Here is an 18630-nt window from a genome sequence, read left to right on the forward strand (position 1 = left end):
GGAGACAATGCTTGCAGCCTTGAACTTTACAACAGCATGACAAAAGCTATGCCTTTTTACTTAACAACCATGCCCTGTGGCTGTATCAAGCAGTTGCAAATACTACTTGAAGAAGTGAACATTGAGTTAAGAAAAGCATTGCAGTCCTAATTAAGCCAATACCAGCATTGCTTATAATTGTCCTGCAGTATACACGACTCAACCTCAAGGTCCTATCACAGATCAATAAAAAATGTTGAACAGTTTATTTAGTAATCCCGCACAGCGGACTAATGTCTCAAGCTGATCCCCGGCAACAGTGGGTAAAAGAGAAAGATACCCAATGTAAGGCACATGTACAGCAATCTTTCAAAAGGCAGAATAATAAAATCTAAGCAGTGTTTTGCATGCAAGGTAATCCAGACCTAATTTACAATTGGTGGCATCAGCTAAAAGATATTCCCAAACTCTCAACTTACCTGTCATTCTTAATTGACTTATAACCATGTGGCTGCTTACCATAGTGTTTCCTCCCAATTCAATAGCATCCAGAGCACTGAGCATTTTCTTTATATGCACAAACCAATTAAAGATTTCCCTCCATTTAAAGACAATGCATTTCTACATTTGCTCAAATCCGGTTGATGCCAAATACTTTACCAAAGAAAAACAGGATGAAACATGTCCTTGACATTAATCGAAGCGGAGCCGCGTTCCAGTTGGTTGAGAGTGAAAGGATCGCTCCTAGATAGGAGCAACCGTTGTTTTAAGAATTTATTTTCTTTGATCACTATTTGCCCGCAGTTAGCAAACCCACAAATCTCTGAGCTGTACAAAACTATAGGTAAAACCTGCTTGTCGTACAGATCCAGAGCGAGGGATACAGCACCACTTCTATGACGCACAAAGTTGGACCTAATAGTCCCTACTTTGATTGTCTAGATGAAACACTGCTTTTGTAACTTGAGCCCCCAACCTGGAATCGCACAACAAGATAATCAAAGTGATCAACTTGCTCAATCAAAGTGCCATCAACTTTCAAGCAAATTTATTTGCGTTTTTGTTGACAGGGATTAAACACCATTGATTTGGTCTTGCCAATATTAACATTTAGTTGAAGCTCCTTACATTTAGTTACAAAAATAGATAGAGATTTCTCTAGCTTTTGGGAGTGGTTGTTATCAATACAGCATCGTCTGCATAAAAAAAGAGCTTGATATATGTCAGCTGACAATTTCCGACAGTCTTGGCACCCCTTTATAAAACATCAATAATTTCTTGAATATAAATATTAAAAAACGGGGGTTCAAGACGCACCCTTGTTTTACACCTGTTTTTACAGTAAACTCTGAAGTTAGTTTGCCTCCTGGTCCATGACATACACAGGCATTAGTTTTAGAGTATATCTGAATTATTATTGCTATCAAGCTTAAAGGAGCATTGCATGGAAATTGAATCAAATGCAGTGTTTAAGTCTAAAAACACCACATATAAATTAATCTTTCACACTACTGTATTATTTTTAAATTAACAAAGCAAATATTTAACTTTATCCAATGTGCCTCTATCCTTTCTGAATCCGGCCTACAAGTCACTTATAATATTATTGTTATCCACACATTCTTGAAGATAACAGATTATGATCTTCCCAAAAAGCTTGCTTAACAGGTCCAAAAGAGAAATCTGACGGTAATTTGCAGGGTTGTCCCAAACCCCTTTTTATAAATATGGACAATCACAGCCCTACTCCAAGATTTCGGAAGGATTCTCTGCACTAAGATGGCATTAAAGATTTTACAGAGAACTGGAGCCCAGATAGCCTTCTCATCTTTAAATAGATCAAATGGTACCAAGTCGTCTGGCAGCCTTACCCATTTTAAAGGAACGCACAGCAATTTCCACTTCTTTCACAAAAATACCCACAGGATCAGACACCAAAACAGTGGTTAACAAGCAGGGAACAGAGAAAGGAGAAGAGCACAGTATAGATTATGAAAATGTGACTTCCAAGCTTCGCTACTTATGTAGAATTTGAGAAACTGTTCATTTTTCGGATGGGTGTCATGAACCAATTTCCGAAAAAGAGAATTATCCCCAGAGCTGAGGGCATTCTGTAGGTTTCTCCATTTGTCTGAAATAGATTATTTCTTCTTACACCGTGTCTAACTTTTATAGTTGGCTCTTAATACACGTAGCTTAACCCGATCCACTCCCTGTTCTGACCTGAGGCAATTTTCAACTTCCCTTTTTTTTGATCGACTCTCTCCATCATACCAATCAGAATAAATGAATGCTTTATTCCTGATTGTTTTTAAAAGGGGCAGATACATACAGAATGATTTTGGTCTACATGTGCTCAAATTTTGTAATCAATGCCTTATATATAATGTCCAACTCAAATATTTTTTCCAGGTTTGGGATAATTGAGTCATATATACAGGATTTGGTCACGTTAGCATTGATAGCCACTTATTTTATGGGCTTGACCTTCGACTGCCAATACTTGGCTATGGAGGGTGTCACAAGATTTAGACCAGCCTAATCCAGGTCCTGGTCCATAAAGTGAGAGTGCAAAGTGGTCACTCTCCACTCTCTGATGTATCCTGAAATCAGTGATAATGCTCCAATAATTGACAGTAATAAAGATGTAGTCGATAAGAGAACTCTCATTCACCACATTGAACAACAGCTGTGCCGGCTGATCCCCCACAAATCTATTGTTACAAGCCCTCAAACATAGGGTGGACAAAATAAACGCAGACTCTACAGCCAAGTGATGCACTCTAGTGGGAGTGGTTGCCGCCGAAGGGGGAACATCTCATGCAAGGTCCTCACATGTCATCCCACAGGCCCAACAACTTTTTCAACAGTTCCAGCTGAATGCTCAAGTCTCCAACTACAATCATATATTTTCTAGTCACAGACAAGGGGACACACTTTGATAATATTTGGATTTGAAGACCTTCAATGGTTTCCAGGCCATGCTTTGCACAAGGCCTATTATAAATATTACAGAGGCACATTATTTCATCTTGCTAGTTCAAATAAACAGCATAAGGAAGTCTGGGCAGTCAGTCAAAATTTCCTTTACCTTCCAATTAAGGGTAACATCGATCGAAACTAACAGGCTCCCAGAGTGCCCTCCCTTATGGCCCTTAGTTGGCGGAATGTAGAAGGACTGGTACCCCCGGAAAAATACTGGGTTGACAGCCCACATCTCCTGTAATGCTATAACTTGAAACTTATGCAAAAAAGAACACCAATCTGTGACCGACAACCGTCGGCTAAGACCAGCAGTATTCCAGGACATAAGTTTATAACCACCAGCATTATCAATTCTACTATTCTCCTCCTGGGTTAGTCAATCCACTGCCTCAAGGTCGTTGCTACTACCAATCTGCCCTCGCCTTTGTGAAGATCCCTTGACGCTAGGGACCGATGTCATTGAGGCACGAGACGTCGAAGGGTGTAAGAGGTGAGTTGTATCATAAACATTCCTAAGGATGGTCGAGGACACATAATGAAAATAATCCCAACATCAAACTGTGATTTCAGATTTTCCACTTGATTAACACCTATAATCAATGCTCAAAAGATCTTCCACAAAATCGGTTGATTTAATGATGATCTGGATATAATCAGAATCAGAAGGTTGAACCTCACATGCATCTCACAATGTCTTCTCTAATAATTCAGAGGCAACCTTTAGAGTGCCGAACCCAGTATATACATTTATTTATCAAGGATTTGGAAGATTCATATGACTCTCTTGATACCCTGGGGACATTTACAATAAACACTGAACACAGTTGCCTTTGATTCAAATCGAGATGCTGTCTATTTAGTGGCCCTTTGCCATGCCCTCTCACTTTTCCCAGGGAAACAAGATTATAAACAGACAGCCTTAAATGCTGATAACGTGTGGGATTAAGACCCCGGATGAGATTAGAGTTTATAACAGAAGTCGCCTGAGACTGAGGACCATTAGTACCCATAGAGGAACCATCTATGTTCAGAAATTGACTGTTTGAAGAAAATGGTTGTGATGCCTTAACTGATTGCTTGTCACTAACAATAGATATCTCCTTAGACCTCAGAGGCTTTAGAGTCAAAGGAACAGTAACATCTGTAAGAGCAGAGGTCATGATTTTCATCTTTTCCTTGATCTCCCTGAAATCACCAGTTAACTCAGAAAACCAGTTTTCAACTTTCTGGGTGGTCAACTCCCGGAGTACGATTAACATTTCATCAAATTTTTCTAAGGTTTTAGACTTTTCCAAATGTTCAAATTTCCATATTGCAGGTCTGGGTGCCCCTATCAAAAAACAGCTTTTCCCTTTGGTTGGCACACAAGATTGAGTGTTTTTTTGCTTTAGATTTGCTTCCCCATAGACTTCCTCTCTTTATTGCGAGCGACCTCCTTCCAGGTGGGAGTCACCAAGGTGCTCTTAGCTGATGACTATATGACGTGCCCTTTTCCCTGCGGAAGAATAGATGTAATAGAGGGGGCGTGGCCTCCACAGACTGCCTGCAAAGCTTCCTGGGCTCGTCTGACAGGTGCAACAATTCTTGCAGCAACTCCTGCACCCTTTCCTCTGCGGGCTTCACAATACGGGGAAGGCTGGGATAGATGTAGTAAAGGGGGTATGGCCTTCACAGACTGCCTGCAAAGCTTCCTGGGCTCCTCTGACAGGTGCAACAATTCTCGCTGCAACTCCTGCGCGCTTTCCCGTGTGGGCTTCTATTCTAATGACAAAGTGTAAGCCATTTCCATCAAACAACATGTCAATGGCATCATTACTTTGAGCTCAACAGGCTCAAAATAAGAATCATTTTACAAGTGAAGCACTACAAATAAAATAAAATATAAAAATGTTACATTGTATTGCTAATCCCTTTAAACACATAGCAACATTTTACAATTGAATGTGTAGTCTATTGTTCAACATTAATATTTTCCTGGTTTACAACTGGTGCTGATTTTCTTTAGCTGTCTGTATTTTGTTCCACTGTGGCAAGGTGCCACTTTAAATGACTGCACACAGTTTTGCATTATTAATGTGTTCAACACTTTGTGTTGTAAATTCATAATCCTACAGAAACAAGTGTGTGGGCTTTTAAGAGTGTTTGGCCTTACAGTTCACTGCTATTTCTGATATGTGACAAAATCTGTCATTTGTTGGAAGCTATCTCTCAAGGGAGAAGGTAACTAGCATCTCACTACAACACCCTTTTATTGATTAATGAAACAACAGACCAGTCTCCATGTGTCTTTGGTTTTCCACTACAACTCACACCATACTCTAGTTCCGCAAAGCACTAAAAAGGTGGCTCTTCTATCAATTCCTCCTGCACAACTAAGTCATTTTTTTCTGCCCTTCCACCAACAGTACTGTGCTACTGTCCAAAACAGCCATACCCAATGTTGGCTTTCACACTTTTTGAAGGGCTCCACTGCTCTCAGTCTAGGTTTGCCCTATAAATGATAAAATAAATAAAATAAAAGCACATTTCACATATAGACTACATATACAGCTCTTCAAAGTGTTAAGTTATACTGTTAACCTCAATCAGAAAATGCTTTGAAGGGGACCAATGTAGACAAAAATGTGATACCAGGTAACTGCAAACCAGTTCAAGAGAAGCTTGTAAGCCCTTCTAGTGGCAAGAATAGACAAACATCACAGTAACCATTATTTCTCTTCAACCCATAAATAAAGGCATCTCAAAAATAACATCAGACTGCTTAGTAAGCCAAGTAAGCCAAGGCACCAGATCCAAGTGTTTAAACTACCCCACTGGTCATTGTTGAAAATACGTTTTTGGGCAGACACTGAATAGCAAGATGCATACTGCTTAACACATGTGGACACAGCATGCTTCAGAATTAATGGCAGAAACAACTCGAGAGTTGTATTATGGCATATCCCCTAACTCATCTTCATGACATTTCAAAATGCCCCCAAAAATCATGATATGACATGACCAATAGCAGACCTTCTGATGTTTTTCAAATTATCCAAATGCAGAAGAGAAGAAAATACCATATTTTCTGAATTCCAAAACACTAAACGTGAGTGTTTCAGACCAACAATTCAGGGCTAACATTCTAATGTAAATTATCCCTACAATCAGTGCAGGATTAAATGCTGACAAAGCATTCACATTGATGCTATTACCTCCAAGAATATATGTTATTCTACATTTGTACTGGGGGTGAAATATGCCCATCTTACCTTTTTGAACACTGAAGCCTTAAATAAATGATAACCGCTGTGAGAAACGGTCTGTTCCCTCACCAACCTTTATCAGAATACCTCCTATCCAACTGACCATCCATCACATAGAGCATAAGTATACTGCAGTTATAACTTTGACTGACTTGTGCCAATGTAGTCATACTGAGTCTGAATTGCAGATACGGACTAAGAGATGCTGACATGATCCAGTGAGCCAACCCTCCATACCAAGGAATGGAATTATTATATTGATCCCTGTAAAATCTATATCTATCTATCTATCTATCTATCTATCTATCTATCTATCTATCTATCTATCTATATATTCAGTGAAAAAACTTTGTTAAAGGGACGTTATGGTTAAGTTGCGCTACTAAAAACCTATGAAATTCAGTGAAAAAACTTTGTTAAAGGGACGTTATGGTTCCAAGTAAAACCGAAAAACCCTTGAAATTCGCCAGTTATGGTAAGCTAAGCAACCATAACTCGCGCCACCACCCTGCACTGCTAAGACCAACACCCAGGACATCAAAGATGACATCACAAATGTCATTGATGACATCACTGATGACATCACATGTCTGGCTCACTATTTTTTCTTTTGCTGACATATCTAGGCCACATGGCTTTCTTCAGTAACAGTCAGAAACTAAGAATTTTATTTTATTTGTAGACATATCCTTCTAGTAGGTTCTTACAGTAATTCCCTTAGAGTACAGTCACATCATATGAAACATATACATGTGGGAAAACACAAGCTTGAAAGACAGCAATCCTTTTTGTGCATAAAGATAATCACTAGACTTATGAGCACTTTCTGATAGTTCTGTTGTTTTTTTTTATGGCTGTACTTTCCCTGTATATGGTCATATTTGTATACATTGTACTCACACTACTTTCCTTAGGGTCCAATCACATCAAGTGATACATATACATAGGGTAAATAGCAGCTTTGAAACAGAGCAATCATTTATTTGCATGAAACTAATGAGTTAAGTTATGAATTGTTTCTGCTACTACTTGTGCTTTTTTGCTAACTTCACTTACCCTGTATATACCCATATTGGTGTGTGTTCTTGTGTCTTTGTGTTTTGTCTATAGTAATGCAATTATGTAATACATGGGTTTTATTAGCTACTTATTACATATTTCACAGTACACAAAAATCTATTAAGAAAACAATTATCATTTCATTATTCAACATAATAACATTACGAATATCATACCTTCATCTTGTACGCTGCACACAATGTTATGTTTCTGTATGAGTAGCTTAGTATACTAGATAGAACCCCATGATAGGATGCTATTTATATCAATGCATTGTTCAATGCACTTATTAGGGTATATTTCTTGCAATGATTCTTGACACTTTTTTCGCAACATAATAAGAATCCCTTCTACACATATTTCATGAGAAGTACATACACATGTGATGTCATCAGTGATGTCATCAATGACATTTGTGATGTCATCTTTGATGTCCTGGGTGTTAGTCTTAGCAGTGCACGGTGGTGGCGCGAGTTATGGTTGCTTAGCTTACCATAACTGGCAAATGTCAAGGGTTTTTCGGTTTTACTTGGAACCATAACGTCCCTTTAACAAAGTTTTTTCACTGAATTTCATAGGTTTTTAGTAGCGCAACTTAACCATAACGTCCCTTTAACAACGTTTTTTTCACTGAATTTCATAGGTTTTTAGTAGCACAACTTAACCATAACGTCCCTTTAACAAAGTTTTTTCACTGAATTTCATAGTTTTTTAGTAGCACAACTTAACAATAATGACTTTGACTTTATATACATGTCATATGCAACTGACTAGATCTCTTTTTATGAACTTGATGTCTGCGAACTTATTTAATGTTCGCGGACATTTTCGGAGAACAGTACCACTACCTAAAAACTGTGGGGGGGGGTATGTTTGATTGTTATATCATAATGTAGGAACATTTAACACATTCAAAAAGCAGCACACAAACACATTATATATAGTAATACATAAGAAATGTAACCCATATATGTAACATACAAACCATTCATTTAAATACAATATGTTCTGAAATGGAATATACCACAAGAAGATAAATTGGCTTCCAACATAATTACCTCACAGACACAACAGAACTGAGAACAAGACCAGACCCACTGAATATATAGGACTTATCTTACCAGAAATAGTAAGTGTACTTCATTTTACTCATATATTTATAAACTTTCTGTATTAGATTAAAAAATATATTATCTTTTTTTTTTTTTTTCTCACAGAAATGTCTAGTACTCTGGAATGGCTAGAGGACAATTTCCCACATGAAGAAATGTCACAAGATAGTGAAACTAATGGTAAACACTTTATAATATAAACCATTTATTTATTATTTTTTTTTATATACATTTAACATATATATTATTTTTTTTGTACAGAGCATACCAAAATAGAAAAAACTTCAGAAAACCCTGTTATGGATAACAGTCTTCACAATATAGAAGAAAAACTGGATGTATTGTTGGCTAATTTTAATAATTTAAAAACTTTTTTTAGAAAATCATTTCAAACCAAAAACCTCGTACCATTGCCCCACATGTACTTGTCCCTCCTCACCATATCCCAGTCAATTATCCCCAAACCCTCTCCATAATCCAAAACGTTTTGATGAGACTTCCATCCCTTCTTCACCTAATACCAATCATGTTGAAACCCCAAATTCTCCTGTTTTTGTTTCTGTTTCTGCCTCACCTTCTCTGTCATAAATTATTAATATATGTTAAATAAAGTTTAATTTTTATATTGTATTGTGAATAGTTTCTGTTTTTTTTTTAAAAACAATAAAAGTGTCCGCGGACAGTGCGAGTGTTCTTAAATGTTCGTACATAAACGAAAATGGAGGTGTCCTGAAGAACACCACACCTGTTCGTACTGTTCGCTAGCAAGTTGAAACTGTTCTAAGAACACACGTGGTGTCCTGAAATGTTTGTATAGATACGAAAATGATGTGTCCTGAACAACAGTACAACTGTTCGTAGTGTTCGCTAGCAACATGAAACTGTACTAAGAACACACGCAGTGTCCTGAATTGTTCGTAAACAAACAAAAATTGAAGTGTCCTAAAGAACACTATACCTGTCCGGTACTGTTCGCTAGCAAGTTCAAACTGTTCTAAGAACGCTATTGGTGTCCTGAAATGTTCGTACGTAAACGAAAATGGAGGTTTCCTGAAGAACACTATACCTGTTCGTAGTGTTCGCTACCCAATTGAAACTGTTCTAAGAACACAATTGGTGTCCTGAAATGTTCGTACATAAACTAAATTACACGTGTCCTGAAGAACACTATATCTGTCCTTACTGTTTGCTACCAAGTTTAAACTGTTCTAAGAACACACGCGGTGTCCTGAAATGTTCATTTCACGTGTGACGCACTTTTAATTACTTCAGAACCCGAACAGTGTCCGTAGGACATCAATGCGCATGCGCTAACCAATCTCCGTGCACTTGGTGTCCTGCGGACAGGCGCTTCCTTCGCGGACTAGTTCGCGAACGGATCATATGACCGCACCCACGCTCATCGTGTGTCCTGAAATGCGGACACTGTTCGTGTCCCCGAACAATTTAAAAGTACATTTTCAGTTAATCCATAATATTTTTCAATAAAATCTCACCATGGCACTAGTCCCACATAGCAATCTTGAGTTTCTATAAAACTTTCCGATCCTTTTTTTGTGTTCGATCTGTCCACGGACAGTGAGCATGTCCGCGAACCGCGCACAAGGACCCCTATAAAAGACCCCGCTCAAGAGCTTATTCCCATTGTGTTTCTGGCTATTCTTCAGAACACAGTGATTTTTGCTGCCACCTGCAGACTACACCATCATCGAGATGGCATCCTTGGCTGCTGAACTGCCACTTGGTGCTGCACCTGCTTCAGCACCACCCCCACCCCCTCCACCACCACCTCCCCAAGGGCCTGAAGAGGGGAACAGGAGTGAGGATGCGGAGGAGGAAGAAGAGGATGATGAGAATGAGGTATAGGAAAACCCTACTACCCGCACTAGGCGTGAGTCTTGGGTGTGGCGGTTATTTACCATTCATGGTAATGTTCCTAAGGCTCGTGCGAACCGTGTTACCTGCAATTAGTGCAAAATGATACTCAGTCGCGGGAAGCACGGTAAGTACAGCTTTGGGACCACTACTATGAAGCGACACCTGAGGTCATTTCACTCTGGGGCTATTCGCAGGGTTGTACCTTGCGAAGAACGTAGCAGGTTGATTTCCTCTACTTCATCCTCTGTTTCTGATCCTGTCACCACAAGGACCACCTCTGTGGGACAGCGTCTTCCTCAAGCTGCCTCACAGGCCATACAGAATGCTGATGACCTTTACCTTTCGAGGGTCACAGTTGTATGTATGTAATGTGACACAGTACTCTGCAGGGGGGAGCGACTTCGGAGTGCTTTTGAGACTATTGTCTCAGAGCACGAGAAGACCTGCTCACTACCCAAATAAAACCCACTCTACATCTTCCTCTCTCAGCTCGCCCTTTCTTATCCCTGTGGTTGGTGTCCAACCCTTTACCCTCCTTTACCCTCCTCTCCTAGTGTGTCGTGTCTGAAAAACCAAAAAAAATACAAAATTACAAAAATCAAAAAAAAATAAGGCTCTTTTCAGAGCCGCCTTTTCCAGTTAAAAAATAGAAGTGAAAATAAATGAAGCAGGGCTCTTTGTATTTTTTAGAAGTCCGCGGACAGTTCGCGAACATTAAAAAAATTGGGTTGCTACTCCATCACAAACATTGTAATTTTCTCTGGAAAGAAGTGGTGGCTCTGAAAAGAGCCTTTGGGTGGTGTTTGTAAGTCAAAAATTGTAAATGCTTAACATCTCCTTCAAAATCGTTGTTGTAATTCCAAAAAAGGTTGCAATGCATTTTGTACATTTCTCAGAAAAATCTGATTGCCAGCATAAGTAAGATGGACTCCATCTCTGCGAAAAATAAATGTACTACAAAACATAATATTTTAATTGTGAAAAGAAGCCATGCCAAAATCTCTTAGAAAGGCACAAACATTGCGACTTGCTTTTTCCATTTGTGGACCAAATGAAGAAGACCGAAGCCACATTGGTCTCTGCGCAATCCGTGAAAATATCACTTGAGAATTAGGAAACATGTCCATAACCTTCCTAAGTCCTCCTTTCATAGCAAATTGCAAAATAATTCCATTCACATGTCCTAAACTGTTCCCTCCACAATGAATTACAATTATGTCTGGATGTTGCTCTGTCTCCAAAGTAGCACAGAGAGGTAGCAAGTCCAACCACTTCATTCCACGTACTCCATGCCAGTGTACTTCCACATGTGGGAATCCATGATCTACAGCTACTCCACAGCTTTCTGCATGCACCTTCAACCAATGTATCCACGAATCTCCTAAAATCCAAACAATCTGTTTTCTGAAACACACAGCCATAGCTATCATTTGTTCTCTCAGCAAAAAGGGTATCTGATAAAATCTCTCCTGGTACAACACACCCACCAAACTTTCCTGACCAACCCCTTTCAGTGCTTATTCTCATTTGCATGACTTCTGAACCCAAAAATCCCCGGATGTAACTCCCGATGTCCGCGAACTACCGCCATGCCCACGGACATATCGTAACATGAACAGCCCTTCTACCATTTCCACTACACTCTCTCTGCCATTCCCTCATTGGATGTACCTCAAAAATCACATGACCATGCACCAATCACATTCAAGACCTCTACATCTAACTGCATCATCATAGATCAACACTGCAAATGTACTCTGAATCACTCTGAGTACAAGTGTCATATCATTGGCAAGCAGCATCTACCAGAAATACTGTACAAGTCTTCAAGATTTCTACTTGCAGCTCCATGCATATCCATATACATGAACACAAACTTCAGGTATGCATATTTTCTGTAGAGTAGATGAACACATTTTCAAACAGACTTTTACCTTGTAAAATCTGTAAAATGAATTTACTGTACTTTTTTCAAATTCCTAAAATCAACTATCACTTATAAACCTTTATACTATTTACTTTCTTTATACACACACACTCAAATCATGTTAAACTGACATTTTTTAAATGAAATATATAGACTACATATATTCAATCAAAATTGCATGCAAACACAATCTATGTTTAAACCTTTATAAAAATACTTATACAATTTCATATTTTTTGTTTTTATTTATTTATTTACTTAATTACTTTAAATTAGACATGACATTGAGGCGCTATTACCTAGAACAGTTTACTTACAGAAATTCGTGGTATTCACTAATATATTATAAATTTCACAAGACATAGTAAAGATATTTTTTTTTGCTACAGTTAGTCATTCAATACAATTTGTTCATTAAGAAAATATCATATGTACTGAACTGATGCAATGTATCTTATGTAAATAAATTAGTTTAATGGTTTTACAGAAGGCACTGAGGATTTCAATTAAAAAAATCAATATCTAAATTAAAAACAGTGCTATATACAAACAAAGTTACTAATTTGAAGCTTTTACAATTTCAGTGAAGACCAGTTTCCTGAAAAGAAGCAGCCGAATTCGAAGAAGAAAGAAAAACTAAGAAGTTACCTGTTAATTTTAAAAAAAGAGTAAGTAAAATATCACCATAATATTTGTATTATTAATCAAATATACTATAACATTAATACAAGCTATTTTGGTTTCTAAAAATAGAGATTTTGTACCATTTTGTCCAAAAATGTCCATGTCTTAAACAGCGATTTACAGCCAAACTGGCCCACAAATTTCTATTTTTGGACACACAAATTACCCAACTGAACCACTACAATTTTCATATTATAGAACAAACAACTGTTTTAATTGTATACATTAGATTTACTATTTGTACTTTTCCACACCACGAGCTTACTTTTTTTTTGTCATCTGAACCCCAGTTTAGTAACACATAAATTCAAGAATACCTATCCCTACTAGTTTTAGTTCCCAATGCACAATCACACACCATTACATACATTTTTATCATCTTACTCAAACACGCATGCACACAGCACACATACATTCCAGAACAACCCAACCCATATCTTCTTTATTTTTTTCAACAGACCCTAAAAAATGCCTACCAAAAGTCAAGTCCGTAGAAAGCAACGCAAAAGTAGAGCAAATGAAAATAAAGGTGTCCAACATAAGCATCCATCTCTAGCAGAATCTGTAAAAAAAAGTTGAAACAAAACAGCTAGTACAATCATTTAGTGAAACACAAGAGGTTTCAAGTACAACAACTTCGCTTCCTCTATCAAAATGTAAAACAAACCAAAAAACAATTAACAGAAAATCAGCTATCCGTACAGATAAAACTACTTCTTCAAATTTTATTATAGTGCAAAGTAAGCATATCAAGAAAAGTATTTTAGCCAAAATATACCGTCACAAAGTCCTTCAAAATCTTATAAAAACAGGAGAGAAATCAGGTTCAAAGCGTAAAACCTATCATAGGAAATTAATCTTAGAAGCATTGATGGACAGTGAAATTCTTCTCAAAAGAAATGAATTTATTTTACTGTTAAACAAAATGAAACCACTAACAAAACTAATAACTAAATTACAAAAAAGACTTCTCAATAAGCTAAATGTCAACAGAAAGAACTTCTTAAGTATCTGCGGAGGTGAATGGAATCACACTACGAGCACAGAACCATATTTTATTGAAGAAGCGTACAAACAAAAGCAAACAAATACAATTGCCATAAATAGCAGTGGTCGAGGTTATGAAAAAGTGAATAATACCATAATGGAACAAGAAGTAATCCTTACAAAAATATGCCCTGAAAACTTAGAATTACCCCTCCATTCAACTGAATCAGAACGTCTAGTGTACAAATGGCCATGCACATCAATGTGTAACATTCCCAAACAATGTTTCAAATCTTTACGCCAATTCCTCAATAAATATGTAAAAAGCAAAGACAAAATCAAAATTAAATTACTGCAAAATATAGATACCTGTCCAGTGCGCAAGTACACAGGACTACCAGGACATTCATTGGCCTGCATTACAGGAACTACTTGGAAAACCACTTTCCATGATATCAAAAGGATATCAACACATCATTCAACTATAAGAAATCTAGTCTATAAACGGTACTATGCTAAAAGTCCTGCTTCAGCACTAGCAAAGTTAAATAACATCCTTCTACATGGTACAGCAAAAGACCTAACAAAGTTATGGCAGAAAAAGTCACAAGTTCACAGCGCTTATACAGTGATTAAGAAAATAAACATCAAGGCTGCGGGTATCTGGGCGGTGTGGGTGTACTGCCAATACACATCCACAGGAATAGTTGAAGAAAAACAAAGATGTTCCCAGTCTCACTGCGCCAAGAAATTATAATTAATTGTTTGTGCAAAGAAAAGCCTTTATTGTTTGTGCGAAGAGAAGCCTGACACGTGTTTCAAGCTGTGTACAGCTTTTCATCAGAGGCTTAAATTGCATAGTACATCATTTCCATACAAATTGGGTAAAGTTAGAAATAAAACATACACATGATTGTTTTGTGCAAAGAATTGTTACATAAATAACATAGGCACAAGTTGTGAGCAAGCAGTCCAGGGCGCGATGCAACCACAAAAAATATAACACATGTACATCACATGTAGGAAGAGTAAAAAAGTAGAAATTAAGTTACCACAAATTAACCAATTTCATTCGTAGTAGTCCGTTGACAGACAAACAAAAAAAGAAGAAAAAGAAACATGATTTTAGAAACAAAAGTTGGCCATAGCAGCGCAATCAAGTTCCACTTAGTAAGCTAAGTCTTAAATCAAAGACTGTGTAATGTATTCCAAAAATAAGTACCTTAGGTTGCAGCAATAAGAACTCCACATTTAGAGTAGGACAATGCCAAATACAGTTCTGTAGGCAGATAGATTAAGTAATTACTGGAAAGCCAATTGCAAAAAAATATTACATAAGTTACCAAAACAAACCGTAATGCTGTCAATAAAATCAATAAGAACATACCTCAAAATGCCTCGCAGTTGCGGAAAGCTAATTTAGCCAAAGAAAACAGGAAAAGAAAATAAATCTCAAATTAGTATTCAAAAAACCACCAAAGTACCCATTAGATTAACTCCAATTAACTTATGATTCAAAAGGACTGTGGACAATTCCTGACTGGTTAACCAAAAAAGCCAATTAAAAGTTAAAACTACAACATGGGGAGAGCAAAATAAACAGACCTACCTCAATGACCGCTTGTTTCAGTCTACTCGTGTTACCATTGCAAAATGCACGAAAGAAAGAAAATATATAGGGAGCACTATTCGCCCACTCAAAATTAGAATTCGTGAACATCTGGCTTCCATAAGGAGCCAAGATGCTAAATATCCCCTTGCCTATCATTGGCAAAAATCTCATCAAATGGACTTCAAAAATGACATTCGTTTTGTGGGGCTGTGCAAAGTGTCATTGCCCCCACGGGGTGGTAACCTTACACTAAAATTACGACAATTGGAGGCCAAATTAATTTGTAAATATCGCACTGTTTCTGAAGGACTTAATTCAGATCATGAGTTTGCCATATTTTTATAATTCATATTTCCTCTGTTGGGGTTGACAAGTGCCTTACATTATCCTCTTGGGGGGAGCCCCCCCTGCAATTATATTCTTGTTCCATGTGTTTTATTACTGTGCAATGCGCCTCTATTTGTAATGTTGTTCAGTAGCAGCGCACTCAGGCACCACACACTTTTTTTTTTGACTAGCGGTGGCTTGTTACTTTTAAATTAATTTTAAATTAATTTTGTTTCTAAAAAAAAAAAAAAATTTGGCTAATTTGGGTTTGTGGACCGGTTTCACTAAGTTCAGGCTTTTCTAAAGGTGTGCTTAGTTCACCCAACATGGCGATCCCTTTTGCCCCTTTCTGTTTCTCTAACTTGGAAGGCCATGCATTGTGCTATACTGCATTCCAGTATATTTAGTCCTACCTTTCTTTCGTGCATTTTGCAATGGTAACACGAGTAGACTGAAACAAGCGGTCATTGAGGTAGGTCTGTTTATTTTGCTCTCCCCATGTTGTAGTTTTAACTTTTAATTGGCTTTTTTGGTTAACCAGTCAGGAATTGTCCACAGTCCTTTTGAATCATAAGTTAATTGGAGTTAATCTAATGGGTACTTTGGTGGTTTTTTGAATACTAATTTGAGATTTATTTTCTTTTCCTGTTTTCTTTGGCTAAATTAGCTTTCCGCAACTGCGAGGCATTTTGAGGTATGTTCTTATTGATTTTATTGACAGCATTACGGTTTGTTTTGGTAACTTATGTAATATTTTTTTGCAATTGGCTTTCCAGTAATTACTTAATCTATCTGCCTACAGAACTGTATTTGGCATTGTCCTACTCTAAATGTGGAGTTCTTATTGCTGCAACCTAAGGTACTTATTTTTGGAATACATTACACAGTCTTTGATTTAAGACTTAGCTTACTAAGTGGAACTTGATTGCGCTGCTATGGCCAACTTTTGTTTCTAAAATCATGTTTCTTTTTCTTCTTTTTTTGTTTGTCTGTCAACGGACTACTACGAATGAAATTGGTTAATTTGTGGTAACTTAATTTCTACTTTTTTACTCTTCCTACATGTGATGTACATGTGTTATATTTTTTGTGGTTGCATCGCGCCCTGGACTGCTTGCTCACAACTTGTGCCTATGTTCTTTATGTAACAATTCTTTGCACAAAACAATCATGTGTATGTTTTATTTCTAACTTTACCCAATTTGTATGGAAATGATGTACTATGCAATTTAAGCCTCTGATGAAAAGCTGTACACAGCTTGAAACACGTGTCAGGCTTCTCTTCGCACAAACAATAAAGGCTTTTCTTTGCACAAACAATTAATTATAATTTCTTGGCGCAGTGAGACTGGGAACATCTTTGTTTTTCAGCAAAAGACCTACTTGAAGAAATTCACTATATCCAGAAAAAATATTTTGGAAGTGAAAGCCATTTACAGAATGAAATAGCTTTACACCAATTAAGCAACAATTCTACACATGGCAACCTTTTGCTAAACACATACAAAAAAGAAATACTAAAATTTAAAAGTACATCAGCTGAAGTACCAAACCATGTATGTGTATGTTGCCGTAGAATTTTTTATAAAAGTAACACAAAAACTGTGGACCTATCATACAAAATAGAAGACAATAAAGATTCTGAATGGTTTGAATTAGCTCTCTACCTTGTAGCAGAAAACAAATATGAAATAACTGAGCCCTTAATACTTTGCAGTTATTGCACTACAAAACTTGACAACAACCAAACTCCTTCACGTTCTATCACAAATAATTTGGAATTATACCCAGTACCAAAACCTCTACAACAACTTAATTTATATGAGAGCATCATAATTCAAACAGTACACCCATTTCAAGCAATAATACGCCTTCAACCAAAAACAGCAAAATTACCTCCCTCTGAATTGGTAAAAGGCATTCGTGGAAAAGTAGTTTATTTACCATTAAATCTAAAAGAAAATGTGCATACTCTAGGAGTGCAATGTCCAATGCAGCAATCTTTAATTATATTAGTAAATGGAGTACCTACAAAAGACAAAAAAATATGGCAACAGCTGGTAGATTTATATAAAGTTAGACAAGCCTTCCAATATCTTAAAGAGAATAATGAATATTACAAAGAAATTAATATTGAAGAAAACTTGAACGATACAACTGAAATAATTCAAGAAACACAAGAAACTGGTCAATTTGAGCTACTAGATCCTGCTACAATATCAAATACTTTAGACCATTATACAATTCATCCTTTGCACTGTAATGACACCGTACAAGATGTACTGGAAACTTACCAAATGCGTCAAACAAAAGGATCGCCAATCAGTATATGGGAAAAAAGTATAGAAGCACGTGCTTTTCCTCTACTCTTTCCTACTGGCAAAGGAGGAAGGTATGATGATAGACCATTACGGATGTACTCTGAAGATCCCAGATTTAGACAAAATGTGGAATACATATTCCACCTACTCTTTGAAAGTGAACTAGCAACTTTATGTTACGGGGTTGCACACATATTAAAATCAGGATCACACTTTCAAAATATGACAGCTGCACAATTATTAGAGAAAGTGCAACAAAAGCATGAGGTTTTACAATCAAATATTACAAATCTCTTAGCAAATATGCGTGGTACTAAAGAGTACTGGTTTCAACGTCATGGAGATGTACGTTGTATGATCAGAAACCTTGGCCCACCCACTTGGTTTGTTACATTAAGTTGTGCAGAATATGCATGGGAAGATTTACATGATTTCCTACGCATATCAAACAAAAACAAAACAAACATAGGTATTCTAACACCTGGAGAACATTGTTCTTTGAATCCTGTTAATG

This window comes from Ambystoma mexicanum, chromosome 4q (genome assembly GCF_040938575.1).
Source record: "Ambystoma mexicanum isolate Mex_15411 chromosome 4q, UKY_AmexF1_1, whole genome shotgun sequence".
NCBI lineage: Eukaryota > Metazoa > Chordata > Amphibia > Caudata > Ambystomatidae > Ambystoma > Ambystoma mexicanum.